The 19,696-nt window shown below is 37.7% G+C and overlaps 1 long non-coding RNA gene across 2 annotated transcripts in view; it reads left to right on the forward strand.

The window, feature by feature from the left end:
- Positions 1-19,076, forward strand: part of LOC114233190 (uncharacterized) — a 38,565-nt gene extending 19,489 nt beyond the window's left edge. For both annotated transcript variants that reach the window (XR_008556998.1, XR_003619344.2), the window contains exons 2-3: positions 18,246-18,382; positions 18,475-19,076. This is a non-coding gene — a long non-coding RNA (uncharacterized LOC114233190). The remainder of the gene's footprint in view (positions 1-18,245; positions 18,383-18,474) is intronic.
- Positions 19,077-19,696: the final 620 nt, after the last annotated feature.

Raw genomic sequence — 19,696 nt, forward strand, 5'->3', positions numbered from 1 at the left:
AGTGAGTGTTTTTGTGATGCAAAGTAAATGTGATTTAGTTGATAGTCTTGAAAATGAGAAATGGCTTTACTAATTAGGTTTCATAGCAGACATTGACCATAAGTTAAATGCCCTAAGTCTACAACTCTAACAACATTAATAAAATACATATTTAAAGCTTGTGATAAGTTAAAAAAAGATCTGTGTAAAAATATGACAGTGGGAAAAGGTTTTGAAATAAAAAATAATTTAAAATTTTCAACTTCTTATTTAAAAATAGCTTTTTTGAAGTATAACATACATAAAGAAGTAAATAGATAATGAATGCACAGTTCAATAAATTATCACCAAGTGAACTCATCTGTGCATCCACCACCTGGGTAAAAAAATACAATATTAAAAGCATCTCAGAAGCCTTTCTCAGTCTTTTCTTAATCTACTAACACTTTAAATATATTGTGTTGAACAAGTTGCCACTAAGTAAAAATTAAATCCCTAATAAAACAAACAGCAAAAAAAGAATTCCTACTAGGTATGGTAAATTAGATTATTGGTCAGCAAACATTCACTTCCCCAACCCACATATCCATGAGACGATCCCAACCCATGAAAGTCCAGCTTTGTCATTGGACATTATCTGGCCAATAGAATGTGGACAGAGGGGTACCGTGCCAACTCTGAGCCTAGGTTTAAAATGAAACACATACTTCTAACCGCTGGCATAATGAGCGCATGCCCACTGAGCCTTCGTTCTGCACCCTTGAAGGAGACACAAGGGACAGACCAGAATTGACCTGCAACAGAGTTGCCTCAGTTGACCTATACACATGCCAAGGAGAGTAATAACTGCTTTTTGTTATATGCCACTGAGATTTTGTTGGTAATGCAAGCAGGGCTGACTAATATAATAATTACTAAGTAGGTCTCAATAAAGCCTAGCTGAAGAACTCCAATGACTATTCTTTGCTTTCAACAAAATTGAAGAATGAATTAGAATTGTTAAAAAATAGGTTATTAAAAGTAATTTCATCAGTGAGTGACTTTTTGGCATATGATATAGAAGTGGTTAAGCATATTGAGCAGCATTGCTATAACAATTGCTACCTATTTATATTAACAAGGTTTCTCAACGCTTACCTCAGGAAACATAAAATAGATGAGAATTGATGTAGGCCCTGTCTCATTCAAGCCACAAGCAGTACTTATCCATAAAAAGAACCCAACCTCATTCATATCATTAAGAGTTTTTTTCCAAATGATTAAAAATGTAATGGTTATTTATAGAAATGTGTAACATAGTTAAGTTGTTTGACCAATTATGTACTACTAATAATTTTAATAATAGCTCTATTCAAGAGGCAATTAACATTTGGAGCCTTATGTTCACAGGTAATTACAAAATTAAACTTTAAATTATATGCACACTTTTATTATAGTAAATAATGGTGATTAACATAGAGTTTCAAAAATAAACATATATTTAAAAAAATGCTCTGGGGAGGAGGTTTTAGAAGCAGGATAGAACTAGAAGTCCAAAGAGAAAAAGAATGAAGTACAATTTTCAATTGTTAAGTAAGCTTTGATTCACATATTTTTTAAAAATGGATGGTAGTGGGTATCAAATAATTATGGGGTTGGGATGCAATTGGATAAGGTGTGATTTAAGTTTTATTTTATTTTTTATTCCTTATAAGGACAAACAATTTAAGCCACATCCAAGGCCTTAACTTACAGACACAAAACAAAGTAGGCATTTAAAGCATTAGGGTTTTTGTTTGTTTGTTTGTTTGTTTTTTCATTTTTGGGCTGGGAGTGGCTTTATTTTTGTTTCTTTTGTATTTGCATCTAGTTTGCAAATACAAATGTAATTTAATTTAACTTTTTAAAAATGTAATTTAATTTAACTTTTTCCCATCACCATTTATCCCCTTTATGCCCTCTTCTACCTCCACCCCTCTCCTCCAATCACCATACTGCTGTCCATGTCCAGTTCTCTCTCCCTTTTTTATTGTTTTTTACTTAATCCCTCCACATCCACACCACCTCCCCCCACATACACCAGAACTGTCTGCCTGATCTTTATCTATGAGTCTGTCTCTATTTTGCTTGGTAGCTCAATTTGTTCATTAAATTCCACATATGAGTGAAATCATATGGCACTTGTCTTTCTCTGACTGGCTTATTTCACTTAGCATAATGTTCTCCAGATCCACCCATGCTATCAAAAAAGGTAACATTTTCTTTCTTTTTATGGCAGTATAGTATTCCATTGTGTAAATATACTACAGTTTTTGTATCCACTCATCTACTGATGGACACTTGGGCTGCTTCCAAATCTTGGCTATTTTAAATAATGCAACAATGAACATAGAGGTGCATATATTCTTTCAAAATAGTCTTTCAGGCACCTGTCAGAATAGGTATCATCAATAAATCAACAAACAAGTATTGGTGAGGATGTGGATGGAGCAGACCATTGTGCACTGTTGGTAGGAATGCAGATTGGTGCAGCCACTGTGGAAAGCAGTATGGAGTTACCTCAAAAAATTAAAAATGGAACTGCCTTATGACCCAGCGTTTCCATTTCTAGAAATTTATCTAAAGCGTTAGATATTGAGGTACCAGGCATACAATATGCTTCGTCATCTGAAACGTACAACAAACTGCTCAACCAATAGTTGAGCTCTTGCTAGAACTTGGGTGTGGTTGAGGGTGAGTATAGCTACAGAACGGAAGGAGAACAGCTGTTTTCTACAAGTACTGAAGCATTTTAGAATGCATTAGTAGGGATTTATTTCGATGGTGAAGGGCAGATGGGAAAAAAGCTAAGTCCCTTCCCATAGGGCATTAGGCAGCCCTGCAGAGGGCCACAGCAGAAAAGCAGACTTCCCCTTGATCATGCTCGGTGAACTCCCTGCAGTCCTTGGCCGTGTCCGGCAGCAGCGAGGTCTCTGCACTGGTGCCATGGTTCAACAGAAAAGGCATTCGCCCATCAAATTCCTAGAGGTGGCCACCCATGTTGTTAAACAGAATAAAGTGAAAGTTCACTTTGTCATCTACCCAACACTGGCTTTCTTGTGCCAGGCTTCATGGGCTGCCTGTATGGCCTCATTCTTTTCAAAGGATTTTGCTCTGTCTTCAGAGGACAACTCCATTTCAGAAAGAAACTGTTTAAGGACTGATCCATCCTCAAATTCCAGTTTGTCTTGATTATTGGCCACTGCATGTCTAAGTCCGATGGTACCACAGGAGGTCCCAATGATCTCCCATTTGATGAGCATCCATATGACCATTACTTCGATTTCTTCATCAGGCAAATTACTTATCTCCATTTCATTAGGGTTTTTTTTTCTTTATTTTCATTTGAAAAGTATTTTTCTCTCTCTCTCCTCATTGTGTTTGACTTTCTGTGTTGTTTCTTTGAATCAAACAAAACAGCTCCCTCTCCTGAATTTGAAGTGGTGGCTTTGTGTAGGAGCAAACTCTGTGTAGACTACGTGGGCTGTGTACATTTAACAAGCTGGCTGGCTGGAGCTGAGGTGGACGTGGTCTGAAGTGTGCAAGGGTGCAGAGTGCTGGGGTGCTCTGCCGGCAGGCTGGCCAGGTCTGGGTTGGCACAGAGCAAACAGGCCTGTGGTGTGCTGCGGCAGCCTTGCAGTTGGCTAGAGTGCTTGAACCAATCTACTATCTATGGTGTCTAGGTGGAGGAGGATCATAAATAATGGTGCTTGCCAACACCTCCGGTCCCATAGAGTTCTTGCAGATTCAAGAATGTTCTTGCTGCCCTAGCTGTTTTGGCTCAGTGGCTAGAGCATCGGCCTGCGGACTGAAGGGTCCCGGGTTCAATTCTGGTCAATGGCACATGCCTGGGTGGCGGGCTTAATCCCTGCTGTGGGGCGTGCAGAAGGCAGCCGATTGATGATTCTCTCTCATCATTGATGTTTCTATCTCTCCCTCTCCCTTCCTCTCTGAAATCAATAAAAGTATGTTAAAAAAAAAAAAAAAAGAATTTTCTTGCTGTTCCCTACCTAATTGGCAGGTCACTTGGGGTTAGTAAATGGACTTTTTAGGTGCCTTTTAAATTACTGATTTATTGCTGTGCTTCAGTACAAGCAAGTCTGGAAGTGGGTCCTTCAGTGATATTCCTCCCTCCTTTAGGTTGTTCCGTCAGGGTAGTATTCCCATGGTTACCACATCTTTGTTTCTTCTACCCTTCTTTATGTAGCCTCAACTCTCAATTATTGTCCTGAAGCTATTCAATCAGTTCTCACTTGTTCTTCAAAAGGAAGTGCTTTGTATGTAGGTGTATATTTGATGTGTCCAGGGGAGAAAGTGAGCTTAGGGTCTTCCTATACCACCATCTTGGACTAACTTATTCTAAGTTTTGTTTTAAAAATGTAAATAGTTACCAAATTCCATAAATCATATTTTTGCAAATTTATGAACCTTTGATGAAAACTATGAGATATCAACCTACAAATCAATGAAGTACATGGGATTTTATGTACCCTTCTTAGAGGGTATCTGGGATTAAAATTTGATATCACCAACTTTAAACTATAGGTGAGTTATGCATGTTTTCTTCATCAAGAAAAGTATTTTAAGTTTGCTGCCTTTCCGCACAGGTAAATGCCTGTGAGTTTTATCAACCCAGAAGTCACTAAACAAATATTAGCATATTCTACTATTTAAAAGTAAAGATAATGTTTTTATAAGGAAACAGAAAGTATCTACTTTTGAAAGAAACTTTTGCTTTGGAGACTAGATTTTGAGAAAAAATGTTTAGAAATGTTTTCACTATCATGTGATTTTGTTGTTGAAAATGTTATTTGCCATTTATAAAATTTTTGTGTCTGGACACCAAAAACCTAAACTTCTTTTAGTATATTCAAAATATACAGTCCCAGTGGTTTTTAAAATTTATTTGTTAAAAATATAAAAATTCAAAGACTTTTGATTATTTTAAAAGATGAACTGATTGCTTCTGGAAATGTGGACATTTTCTAATATTTCAATGCAAATGTATATAATTGGTGAATGAGAATAAACAAGTGACTATAAAGAATTAGGAAACCTGTCAATAATATATTTATTTTTTCCACTATTGTCTTGTGCATTTGTGAGGTTATCTTTATAGTTAGGATTGTTATTTTAAACAAATATTTAAAAATTAATTAAAGAATATCACAAAGTATTAAACCAAGATTTAAAAAAAAGAATAAAGTCGCCTGGCCAGTGGTTGAGCGTCGACCTATGAACCAGGAGGTAACAGTTTGATTCCCAGTCAGGGAACATGCCCAGGTTGCGGGCTTGATCCCCAGTAGGGGGTGTGCAGGAGGCATCCAATCAATGATTTTCTCTCATCATTGATGTTTCTATCTCTCTCCCTCTCCCTTCCTCTCTGAAAAAAACAAAAACAGAAAAAAAGCCTACTTAATTACATGATATTTGCTAAAATATAAACTGTTTATACCAGGGGTTTGGAGGTAGGGAAATGGGGAGATGTTGGTCCATGTTTAAAAACTTCAAGTTATAAGATGCATAAGTTCTGGGGATCAGATATATATCATGGTGATTATAGATAATAGTACTATATTACATATTTAAAAGTTCCTAAGTGAGTAGATCTGAAATGTTCTCACCACAAAAAGAAATGATAATTATATGATGTGATGGAAGTGTTAGCTAATCATTTTGCATATATAAATGTGTCAAATCAACAATTATATGCCTTATACTTACACAATGTTATATGTCAATTACTTATCAATAAAGCTGGTAAAAAGAGACAACTTTAGAAGAGCAAAATGATTTTTTATTCTATTATGGAGTTAAAAAACCAAAAATATTTTAAAACAGTTTATTTCCTTTCTATCTTATCCTTCATATTTTTCCATTGCTGAGTTTGTTTTATAATAATTGTAATCCATGAGTACAGTAGTAAATATATACAAATATTAAATAAGTAAATTGGGGTGCTTACTCAAACATTTTTAATTGATAAAATGTAAGGACAAAACATTAAAAGGCACTTCTCTACAAAACTTTATTCAACTAAGTTAGAATATTATGATGAAATTGTCAGCATGGGATATGTAAATAACCACAATTGGCTCAACATGTAGAATATGCACCAAGAACAAAATTGAAAAAGTTGATTATTACCTCCCCCCAAATTTGCCAAAACTATATGATTTTATGGATATTATTTTAGTCTCTGAAATTATAGAATTCTTTTACAATTTAAAATACACCAGAGAATAAAGATGGAAATCCTCCCAGTTTATTTTAACACTAGAGGCCTGATGCACAAAATTCGTGCAAGAGTAGGCCTTTTCCTGGCTGCTGGCACTGGCTTCCCTCTGGCACCTGGGACCTGGGCTTCCCTCGCAGCCCTGGCTTCATCCAGAAGGTTGTTTGGTCTAATTAGCATATTATGCTTTTATTATTATAGATTATATCAAAATCTGATAAAATTATCACTATGAAAGAACACTACATCTAAATTTTACTTATGATTACAGAGGATAAAAAAACTCCTACATAAAATAACACCCCTCAGGTTAAATCTAAGAAGGCAGCAGAGTAGATGAAAGCTATACTCACCTCCTCCCAGGACCAAACTGGAATTACAACTAAATTATAAAAAATCATCCTGAATAACCAATTGAAAACTAGGTGGGGAAAAAAAAACAAAACAACCTAGGTGAAGAGCAGTCTTAGAAACAAGGATTTGCAGAAGAAGCCACATTAAAACTGGTAGGAAGGAAACTGGTGTGTCTTGGTGTTGGGGGTCATTTCCCACACTTTCCTGTGAACCTGACTGGTGCTTCCCCATCATGGGAAATGTGCTAGAACCAACTTCTGGGATTTTGGCAGACCCACCTTCTTGCTCTAAAGGCCCCACCCACCAGATTCCTAGGGGCTCTGCCCTGCTGAGGTCAAGGCAAAATCCAGAATAAACTGAATTGTGTGGCACTGGGTCAGGAGCCATGCCCCTACCTTTCACTAATCCTGAACAGCACTTGTCCCTCATGGGATATCCAGTAGCTCTGTCCTCCTGACTCCAAGCAGCCCTACCCTACTAAGCTTTATCTTCTCCTGGCAGAATCTGGGACAAACTGAGTTGTGTGGCTCTATGAGAGAGGCCATTTTTTCCTTGCATGCCCAACTGTAGCAGAGCCCTCCCTCCCCAAGGCCAAATCTTGGTCTGTTTGGACCTGATAAACTCTGCTTGCTTCACCCTGATGACTCCTTGAGACCCTGTCCCAACACAAAGGTGTGTGGGCACCCAGCGGGTGGCAGCTAGACTTGGTATATCCAGAGACATCTGATGAGTGGCCTCATATCCAATACCTGCATAGAGTTTGAATCTGTATCCATCTGGTGAACACCACTCAGCCCTACCTGGTGACTCACTGTGAACCTACCTCATACAACTCTAGTACCACCAGAGGCTCTTTCAGTGACTGAGCCTAATAGGCAACCAGCAGGTGAAGGCAGGTGGAGGCAAATCTCAGGGTGCCTTGGGACTTTTGCTGACTTGTTCCCCGGCCTGGTGCTGGTAAAGACTGGCCTTGGTGCACAGGTTGGTCCTTCCCAAATGCACCTAGGCCTTGCAGAGGCAGCCACAAAATGTGGATCGCTTGAGGTTCAAAACAGGTTGCCTAGAGCCAGTCACAGACAGTGTCTGACATTGGCCTTCATCAGAGTCCTCCCAAGAGGCCCAGAAACAACACATTCAGTGGCCAGCTTCAGACAACATCAGAGAAAGATTCAATAACCTTCACAAGTGGCATGTTCAAAGGGAGATCTTGGTAGGCACCAATTCTCTGAGGTGAATTCCACTTTGTGTAGTCAGCACCTGCATAGCAGCTCACATACTGTGGTCAGGGTTGAGGCTTACAGTCAGCTAGTTTGAGGGTTGATCCCATGCATGAATGGTCCAATAGCAATCAAGACTAAATTACAAACCCACAAAGGGACATTTCTGGAACAAGGAATGTCTGCAACACTGGACCCCACTAGACACCTACTACATAAGGACACGCTACTAAGACTGGGAGTTATAGCAGATCTATCTAATGCATAGAAACAAAAACAAAACGGCAGCCAAAATGGGGAGAGAAAGAAACATGCCCCAAATGAAAAAAACAGGAGAAATCTTCAGAAAAAGAGTTCAATGTAATGGAGGCAAGCAATTTATCAGATATAGAGTTCAAAGTAATTGTAATAACGATGCTCAACAACATGAGAAAGGATACAGAAACCACAAAAAAAGACCAACCAAAAATGAAGAATATCTAAAATGAAGAATACACTGGAAAGAATAAGCAATAGGTTAGATCAGTGATGGCAAACCTATGACACGCGTGTCAGCACTGACACGCGTAGCCATTTCTGATGACACGTGGCCGCTGAGGCAGCCGCATGCCGAGGATGAAACATTTGCTGCTCCTGAGGATGAAACATTTGCGAAATAATGTTTTTTCCTCAAAGTGACACACTACCCGAGTTATGCTCAGTTTTTTGGCGAAATTTGACACACCAAACTCAAAAGGTTGCCCATCACTGGGTTAGATGAAGCAGAGGATCAAATAATGATTTTAAAGACAAGGTAGAGAAAAATACCCAATCAGAGTAGTAAATCTATATATACTAGTATATAAAAGCCTAAGTGACAGTCCAACCATTCAATCTTTTGACCTTTTGGCCGGTAGCTATGATGCGCACTGACCACCAGGGGATCAGGCCAAAACCGGCAGTCCGACATCCCCTGAGGGGTCCCAGATTGTGAGAGGGCACAGGCCAGGCCGAGGGACCCCACCAGTGCACCAGGCCTCTAGTAAATAAATAAATATTAAAATGTTAGGATAGTTTAAGGGAACTTTGGGACAACATGAAGTATACCAACATCCACATCATAGAGATATCAGAAAAAGAAGAGAGAGCAAGGGATTATTGAGAGGCTATTTGAAGGAATAAAAACAAAACTTCCCAAACTTGGTGAAGAAAAAAGAGACACAAGTCCAAGAAGCACAGAGACCCAAATAAGATGAACCCAAAGAGGCCCACACCCAGACACATTATAATTAAAATGGCAAAGGTTAAAAACTAAGAAGAAATTTTAAGAGTACCCCTATGTTCATTACAGCATTATTTACATAGCCAAGATTTGGAAGCGGCCCAAGTGTCCATCAGTAGATGAATGGGTAAAAAAGCTATGGTACATTTACAAAGTGGAATACTACTCATTCATCCAAAGAAGGAAATCTTAACTTTTGTGATAGCAGGGGTAGACCTGGAGATTATTATGCTAAGTGAAATAAACCAGTCAGAGGAAGATAAGTACTATATGATTTCACTCACATGTGGAATCTAATACATAAAATATAATCTAACAAACAAAATAGAAACAGAATCACAGACAGATAACAGATTGATAGCTGTCAGAGGGGAGAGAGGTTGGGGGTTGGGTGAAAAAGGTGCAGGGAGTAAGAATAAAAAACCCAAAACCTCATAGACACAGACAACAGTATGGTGATTATTAGCAGGAAAGAAGTGGGGAGGTAGAAGAAGGTAAAGGGGGAATAAATGGTGATAGATGGAGATTTGACTTGGGCTGGTGAACACACAATACACTATATAGATGATGTATTGTAGAACTGCACACCTGAAACCTATATAAGTTTATTAACCACTGTCACCTTAATAAATTCTATACAAAAGAAAAAATACCACCAATCCAAATGTATTAAAACAACAACAAAGTACAACCATAGTAGGGTTTATTCTTGGAATCAAGGATGGTTTAGTGAGAAATCTAATAATGTAATGGATACAAGTGATAGAAAGTAAAATGAATATACCAATAGATGCCTTCCAAAAGTACCCAGTTTAGCTCCACATCCATGTTTGACAATGTATTTAAGGAAATTAGAAAGATTATTTCTTCAACATTACATATATATATATTTACTCACACACACACAGATATATATATATATATATATATATATATATATATGGCTATACATATAGATATCTAGATGTGCTCACTCTCTTTTCCTCTCTCTCTCTCTCTCTCTCTCTCTCTCTCTCTCTCTCTCTCAGAGGCATTTCTAGAGAAATCATAAATAGCTTATCTAAATAGTTTACTATTTTTTGATGGAATCTTAGCCAATATAATGAGAAAAGCTAAATAAATTGTTAAATATTGACATGAGAGTATCAGTGATATCAATGTTTGCAGCTGAAAAATTTTAAAAATAAACAAGAAAATTCAGTATAATGGCCATTTACAAAACAAACAGACCTGTTAATTATAAAACAGTTATCTGACAGTATCCAAGCAGAGAGCCTTTCACAACCTCAACAATAAGACTAAATTACCTTGACATATACTTAATTAGAAAGACACAGGATCTATAAGGAAAATATTTATAACATTTTCTAGAGGACATGGACAACTACACAAAAATGAAGCTGACTGATAAGAGAACTCAGTATTGCTAAGATATAAGTTTTGTAAAATTACTTACAAATTTATCATAATTCTAGTGGACTTCTTTTTGTAAAACATGATTGAGCAATTTAAAAGTTCATGTAGAGAGAGAACCAAGATGGTAGCATAGGTAAACATTGGTACTTGCTGCTTCCCACAACCACATCAGAATTACAACTAAAATATGGAACAACCATCATTCAGAACCACACGAAGTGTGGCTAAATGGAAATCCAACAACTAGAGAAGTAAAGTACATACATTGAGACTGGTAGGAGGGGTGGAAGTATGGAATGGGTTGGTCCAACATAAGTGCCTTTTTTTTTTTTTTAAATTGGGAGGGGTGTCTCCACTGCAGAGGCCTCCAGTAAGGAGCAAGGGTCCCAGCGCCACACTAGACCCCCAGCCCAGGGTTCTAGAACTGGGAAGAGAAGTCCCCATAACTCCAGGCAGTAAAAACCAGCAGGGATTGTGGCTGAGTGACATAGAGGCTGCTGGAGACCCAGTAGTTCCTCTCAAAGGGTGGCATATGAACTGACATGGTCCCACTTCCTCTGAGCTCCAGCGCTGAGCAGCAGCATTGGGGGAACCAGGGACATATGGTAGGAACTGGATTGTCTGGCATTAGGGCAAGAACTTGGGGTGGCTTTCTCACAGATGGGGGTGCTCACAAGAGTCATTGTTTCTGTGCTGGGACCTCTCCTGTCGCAGAGCTGACTGGTAGCCATATCTGAGTTTCCATTAGCATGGCCCACACCATTCACTCCACACTGTTCGTTCTGCCTTGTTCATTCCCTGAGACCTGCCCAACCTAATTTGCAGCCCAAGCCTTTGCAGCAGCTTTTCCATATGAATGGCCTGTTCCTGCTCAGGCTTCAGACTTTGCTAAAATCTCTCAAACAAGCAGCAGTTGGCATCAGCATGCCCCAAACTTATCAATAAGAGGCCTGAGACCCAGCACTAGCACCAACCTTTCTTGCTTCACAGCTGGGCCTTGCCTGGGCACTTCTAAGCCCAATAGCAGCCATTTATATATCTCTCTGTAGCTCTTGCAGGGTGGCCCCAGGCAGTGGCTGACTTTGTACCTACCAGGAGACCCCAGAGCTAGTGAACCTAGTGGACAGCTTCAGATCATACCAGATTACAACTCTACACATTCACAAATGACATACTCAAGGGGCAGACTAAGCGAGCACCAAAGCCCCACTGAAACAAGTCCTTCTCCAAAGGGGTGTTTCCTGCACAGCAGCTCTTCCACTGTAGTTGCAGCTGGTCCTCACAGCCAATTGGCCTAGAGGTCAACTCCTCCTAGTGCTGCCAACAGCAATCAAAGCTCAACTACAAGACTATGCACACAGCCCACAGAGGGGCACTCCTAGAGTGCTCAGTTCAGGTTACTGGAGAGGCTGAGCCACTGGGTTCTACAGGACATCTACTATACAAGGCCACTCTACCAATTCCAGGAGACACAGCAGCTTTAGCTAATACTTAGAAACAAACACAGGGAAGCAGCTCATATGCAGAGACAAAGAAACATGTCAAAAATGAAAGAAATGGAATCAAGCAAACTACAGGATACAGAGGTCAAAACTATGGTTATAAGGTTACTCAAGGAGCTTCATGAGATTTTCAAGGATCTTAGTGAGAATGTCAAAGACATTAAAAAGGACCAGTCAAAAATTAAGTACATACTAACTGAAATAAAAAATAATTTACAGGGATTCAACAGTAAAGTAGAGGATTCTGAAAGTCAAACCAATGAATTGAAATATGAGGAAGCAAGAAACACCCAACCAGAAGAGTGAAAAGAAAAAATAATCCAAATATATGAAGATAGTGTAAGGAGCCTCTGGGACAACTTCAAGCATACCAACATTAGCATTATAGGGGTGCCAGAAGGGGAAAAGAGAGCAAGATAGTGAAAATCTATTTGAAGAAATAATGACAGAAAACTTCCCCTAAATGGTGAAAGAAATAGACTTACAAGTCTAGGAAGTGCAAAGAGTTCCAAACAAGAGGAACTCAAAGAGGACCAAACCAAGACACATCATAATTAAAATGCCAAAGGTTAAAGACAAAGAGAGAATCTTAAAAGCAGCAAGAGAAAAGCTGTTAATTACTCCCAGGAAGCACCCATAAGATTGTCAGCTGATTTCTCAACAGAAAGTTTGCAGGCCTGAAGGGAGTGGCAAGAAATATTTAAAGTGATGGATGGCAAAGACCTACAACCAAGATTACTTTACCCAGCAAAGCTATCATTTGGATTTGAAGGTCAGGTGAAGAGCTTCACAGACAAGGAAAAGAGAAAAAAACCAAAGGAGTACATTACCACCAACCCAGTATTATATGAAATGTTGAAGGGTATTCTTGAAGAAGAAGAAGAAGAAGAAGAAGAAGAAGAAGAAGAAGAAGAAGAAGGAGAAGGGGAGGAGGAGGAGGAAGAAGAAGAAACATGAAAAATAAAATGGCAATAAATATATATCTATCAACAATTGAATCTAAAAATTAAAAATAAATAAACAAGAAATCTAATAAACAAAATAAATTGATCAATAAAATAGAATCAGAGGCATGGAAACATGGAACAGACTAAAGAATCTCAGAGGGAATAGGGGAGAACTTGCAGGAATAGATTAACCAAAGATCTTACATGCTTACTAGGAGCCCAGTGCACAAATTCGTGCACCTTGAATGAAACTGTGGGCCATGAGGCTGCGGTGGGCACAGGGGTGGGTCTTGGCCCATCCTCCCTGCCCCTACCCGGCCCCTCCCACCACAGCCCTCAGGCCCCTGTCTGCCGGCAGCCCCACTCCCACACACTGATAGCGCCAGCCCTGCTCGCACTTGTTGACTGCGCGGAGCAATTGGGGCCAGCGCCGTCAGTGGATGCGAGCGGCAACTGCTGCCCTGATCACCCCTTAGGAGCAGAAGGAGGTGGAGAAGCCCTGAGGGGTGATCGGGGCCAGCAGCTGCCGCTCATACCCCCTGACCACCAGAGGCTCACCCCGATGACAGCGATTGGCACTCTGCCTTGGTCTGGTGACCCCGCTCACCTGCTCCACCATCCCGCTGCAGCTGATGCCCGCCATGTTCCACGCACACCCCCGGTGGTCAGTGCATGTCAGAGACTGGTTGTTTGGTTGTTCTGCCATTTGGCCTATTTGCATATTAGGGTTTTATACATAGAGATATGCATTATCTATGAACACAGACAATGAGTGGTGAAAACCTGGGTGGGGCAGGGGGGACTGGTCTGGGGACAATGTGGAGAAAAAGTGGGATATCTGTAATACTGTCAACAATAAAGATGTAAAAAAATAAATAAAAGTTCAAGTAGAAAAGCTGCAATAAATAATAAAATTCTGAAAACTAAGAAAAAATTGATATTTTCTCTATTTTTAAAAGATATTATAAAAAATAATAATTAAAAGTGGAACTGGAATAGATAAAACAATGAACAGAATAAAAATCCTAGGATTTCAAGCATACTCAAGAATTTAACATGTGCTAAAGTGACCTTTGTTGCAATAGAAAATATAGATATAGATAGATATAGACATAGATGTAGATATAGATATATAGATATATAATTTTAAAATGGTGTCAAAAACAATTGACTAACCATTTTGAAGAAAAAAGGCAAATTTTCCACTCCATACCTAATTGAAAATACATTCCAGACCAATTAAATATTTTGAATATAGAAAATAAATCATCTTTATAGTTAATAAGAATTTTCTAAGCCCGATACAGAGGTTGTATCCAAGTTTTGTGAGGCTCAACCTTAATTAATTGGAGAGTTTTCATTACACATATTAATGTAAAATATGAATGCAGAATTAGAAATAAAGTGAACATCTGTTTAGAATTAGAAAACAAAGCTGATAAATATGAAAATCACAAGATGAAAAAAATGCACGATTTTTATTAAATGACACACTCTGTAACACTTTCCCCCTACATTTTCTTGGGCTCTGTTACCTCTTAATATGCCAGTGATTTTTTAAATATTATTTTCTACGGAATAAAAAGATAATCTAGTTTTTCCTACCATGGTTGATCAATCACTTTCTTTAAATTGATCAATTAGAAAAGTTTCTTACAGCTTCACAACTCATATGGATAATATCATGTAAATTTTAATATTGTTGCTGAATATAGGAAACTTCTAACAATTTTTTTTCATATATAAATTGAAAGACAGACAATTTTCTTCCATAGGGTCTAATCTTAACACACTTCTTGATTTCTTGATTTGGTTACACATTTAACTAATTGTCCTTGATGGCATTGCAGTATTGTAACATGTTTTCTTCCTGATGTTAGTATTTCCTGACAAATTAGCAAAAAAGATGAATCTTTTCCCAAGTTGTTACTATTATTTACTTTTTTTTCCTTAACTGGAAAATCAAACAGTCTTGGAGCTTAGTCACTACTTCTTTTTTTTTTAATATGTTTTTATTGATTTGTAGAGAGAGAGGAAGGGAGAGGAAGAGATAGAAACATCAATGATGAGAGAGAATGGGCAATCGATTGGCTGCCTTCCTGTACAACCCTTAATGGGGATGGAGCCCACAACCCAGGCATGTGCCCTGACCAAGAATCAAACTGGTGACCTCTTGGTTCATGTGTTGATGCTCAACCACTGAGCTACACAAGCTTGGCACTACTTCTTTTTTTAATTTTAGTTTTTTATTGACATTAGAGAGAGAAGAAGGGAGAGAGAGAGAAAGAGATATAGAGAGAAACATTGATGTGAGAGAAATACATCTATTGGTTGCCTCCTATACAATCCTTGACTGGGAACCTGAAACCTAGGTATGTGTCCTGATTAGGAACTGAACCTGTGGCCTTTCAGTGAACAAAATGGCAATCCAACTAATTGATCCATACTGGCCAGAGCTTAGTCACTACTTCTATTTGAAATTTGTTTGCTTCTTTTATATAAATTTTCTTTTATATATATTTTTAATATATATATTTGCTTCTTTTAATGAATTATGTTTTTAATGTTAACTGAGTTTTTAAAAAGTATAATTTGCTTTATAATGTCTCAATAATTTTATTGATATAATACAGAAAAGCATAACAAGTAATTTTATTGTCTGAACATGTAAAAAAATACACATACTGCATTAATTATTTATACATATTATCAAGAGAAAATTTCTGTTATGTCTGGGCATTGCTGAGAACCAATGTGCTTATCTTTTCAAATGGAAGGATTTTTCACAGACTTCCTCCTGGCTCTGTACATTTCAAACATATTATTCCTATTCCTGAAAGCATTTCTACAGAGACACAGTAGCAATAACTATACCGTACTCAGAAATGAGAGCAAACCACATAAACACATCCCACTGCAGTCATTGTATCCTCAACTCAGCTTTCCTTAGATTGCCCAAATGCTTGCACTCTCTCTGATGCCATTTGACATGAAGTTTAGTGTAACAGAAAGTGAAAGTGAAAAGAGACTGAATGTGATAAGTAGATCTTATTTTTGAAAAATTCTATGACCATGTTAACATATTATTAGACCCCTTATCAGAGCTTTAAAAATAGCCAATGTGCAACTGAAGAGTTTGGAATGCAAAGCTTCATGGTAAATCCTTCTCTAAGACAAAAATGCAAGCCAGTGAAGAATAAAAGTCACCAGTTAAATGACATAGTGTTATAAACAACTGTAACACAAGTATGTCATTAATAGTTATAAGGCAGATTTCAAATGGGGAAAATTTTTGTCACATACACAACAAATAATTGATATCATAAGATATTATTGAATATAGATAATTCAGAAGATAACTATTTCATGTAGGTTTTTCAAAGCATCATACTTGTTCTTCAGTTTGATCATTTGATCATATCTATCTATCTATCTATCTATCTATCTATCTAGTTTATTTATTTACCTAAACTAATGACAAATATGAGATTTTAAAAAGAAATTCTGGTACCACAATGAATTATAATCATTTACAACTATTTATTGAAAAAATATAGAGGTGCTAAGGTATGATACCTTTAAAATTTAGAATTAATTGAGAGATTGATTTACTAATTACTAATTTGTGTTATCCTCCCATCAGCTTTACTGCAGTAAAATTGTAGAGTACTTAAAATATGCAATGTAATGATTTAATATATGTATATATTGTGGAAGGATTCCCCCCATCAAGTTCATTAACACATTGTCACCTCACAAACTAGTATTTACCTTTTCATGTGAGGGCATTATTTCTTAAGCAACGTATATAAAGTAATTAATAAATCCTGTATAATGATGTTTTAACTCATTATTCAAAAATGATGTACAGAAAATGCTGTTCCAACTAGCCAATCTGAAATAAAGAAAGCCAATTATCATACAGAAAACAATACATGAAAAGAGAAGCGGAAATTGACAAAGTGATAGAGAGTGAGTGACAGAAAATGCACTAAGGAACATGCACAAAAACAGCACCAGAGACAGCATGAAAGGAAGAGGAACAGGTGTGTGCTAACCAAACTAATCACTGTGCTGTGCAGGCCGTGGCCAAGAGAGGTGTGTCTGACAGCAGAGGGAGGGACAGGTCGAACTAAGAATTATTCTGTGAAATATATGAGAAAAAAACCTCATACAAACACTAAAGAGCAAATTTTGAAAAAAGATAGCACCTAATCTGGGGTAAATGGAAGCATGCAGATAATTCTTTACTTCTTCCTTTCATTAACATTAAAGGTATTCCTTCTTTAGATATTTACTTTGTATCTATCATTGACCCTTCCCTTGGTTTTCTTTTTACTATATATCATTTGGAATTGTGGGGAGTACAAATGTTGAACCGTAGGGAGTTAGAGTATGCTTCTCTGTTATTTCATTTTCCACCATCACTGGTCTGATGCTGCTGATAATATCACTTTACCCTACAGAGTGTTGACATGTTTGAAAAAAAAGAATGCCAACCAAGTTATCCTTATTTAATTCAATTAATTCCAACCCATTCCATAAATGCTTATGGAGTCTAAGAAGTGCCAGAGTCCTTGGATTAGTTTCTGTGGATGCATAGAGCAGATCTCCCTGTTCATGTGATGATCACATACAAGAACCACAATACTGTAAGATAGGAACTATAATGGAGATATCTAATCAATGGTATGATGACTCAGATGAAGGAAGTGAGAATGCTTTCCAAAAAGCCATTCTTGAATTGAGTAGTAAAATAAATAAAATGTCACATGTCACATATGGGGAATGGAAAAATAGGGAAAACACAAAAAAAGTGGATGATCATAGCACACTCAGGGAATGTTCTGGTGTGGGTGAAATGAAAAACAAACAATGTGGAGCTAGACTTACTGTGTTAAGTCTACCCAGTTGTTACCCAGTTGATTCCTACAGAAACTAAAGGGACCCTGAAGTCACTTAGATAGAAACAATGGAGACAGAGCATAGTGCTCCCTTCTGAGAATTCTAGCTTCTTTTATCTTGGGGGAGGAGTGGCAAGTCAAAAGCAAGGCTCTGCCATTCTCTACCCAAAACCTTCTAGGGCTTTTCTTTGCCTTCAGTACATAGTTCAGCCTTCTGAATATGCCATACAAGTCCCTTCAAAATATGAAATTAGTGTAGTATCTACTTATTATTTTTCAGATTTATTATGGCATCATTTTAAGATAATCCCAGCAGAAATTAAGGTGAAGATAATTTTTATATTTAAACAGGCTTGTCTTTAGTAAAAACATCAAGTTCAGAAATGACATATAATAAAACTATACTTTTCAGAAATGGAAGCACTTGAAAACTTCAGATTTCTTAAGTGATTGAAATTTGGAACGGCCAGGACAAAACCCGCAACCCACCTCTCTGGAGGGAAGAAGGGAATGGCTGAGTGCTCACAACTCTCAACTCACTGAGGGAAGGTGAGAGCCCTGTTGCTGGGATAGGTCTTTTGGAGCACTGTGGTTGATAGTGACATTGAGAAAAGGTCCATTTGTATTAATTTGTGTGTTAGCTTGCAGGCCAAGAAACATTAAAGCCTTCGCAAGAAAAAGGTCAAGAAAGAAAACAACTCAATAGAGAGCTGAAGAGAGAAGTGGTTACTTTCGCTCTGGCAGAAAGTTAAATGTGGTCGGAGGAGCAGTAAATAGGTGGCACTGTGACCGCAGAAGAGATGACAGCCCTTGATGAGGACACGAAAGTTAGAACAGCTGCTTCGCACTCAAGGGGGACAATCAGCCACCTGCACTGAACTACAGATAAAATGTCCTTTGGTCATGAGTAATGTGTAATATAAGTGTGTGTGTGTGTGTGTGTGTGTGTGTGTGTGTGTGTGTGCCATATGAAAGATTTCATTTAATTTTATAACAATAAGCCAAATGCCCAAGATGCATTCTAACATCAATAACTTTTAATATGTCAATTTTAGGACCACTGTTGAAGGCCATATATCCTTACCATCTTCATCATCATCAATAGCAATTCATCCTTATCCCCTTAACCCCTGTTCTTTATGTGATATTCTCATTTCATCTCAGCAAATTGCTCCACAATCTACAGAGAAACTTAGACCAGAAACCCAGGAGAGTTATTGTAGGTCTCTCTTTTACACCTCCAGATTATTTTTAACTTTTCTATATATCTTTATTACTTTTTGTAAAAAATTAATAATATGTCTTCTCCATTAAAGTGTAAGCTTACTAAGAAAAAGCCTAATTTCCATTTTTATGTATCCAATGATTCATGCATTATTTTAAACATAAAATATTGTTTTGTGAGCTTAAGTAATATATATGTACCCTTAAATAGTTTATGATGTTGCAAATAATGTAAGTATTCAAGTATTTTTATGTTATACTTTTAATAAAGGCCAAGGGTTAAAATGTTAAAACTCAGAGACCAACAGAACTGACTGTGTATATAATGGCTTGTTCCCTAATGTCTGTGCAGAGTAAAGTTCTGTCAGACTCCTTTTGGTGCTATAACAAGCCTTCCTCTGTTGATCGGCAGGCCAGATGTCCATGTTCCCTGGCAGGTAGTACCTCACAATGCCATTCTGATGGTGCCCCCTCACATTGGGGTGTGTTCAGACCACCTATGTCCTTAAACACATTCATTCCAATAATTACTCAGCAGTATATATAAGAGGGTGAAAATTCATAAATAACTCCTTAGAATTGCATGCAAAGAGAATTGTTTCTACATTTATACACCAATTTCATTGAGTAACATGTTAA

The sequence above is a fragment of the Eptesicus fuscus genome, chromosome 9 (genome assembly GCF_027574615.1).
Source record: "Eptesicus fuscus isolate TK198812 chromosome 9, DD_ASM_mEF_20220401, whole genome shotgun sequence".
NCBI classification, from domain to species: domain Eukaryota; kingdom Metazoa; phylum Chordata; class Mammalia; order Chiroptera; family Vespertilionidae; genus Eptesicus; species Eptesicus fuscus.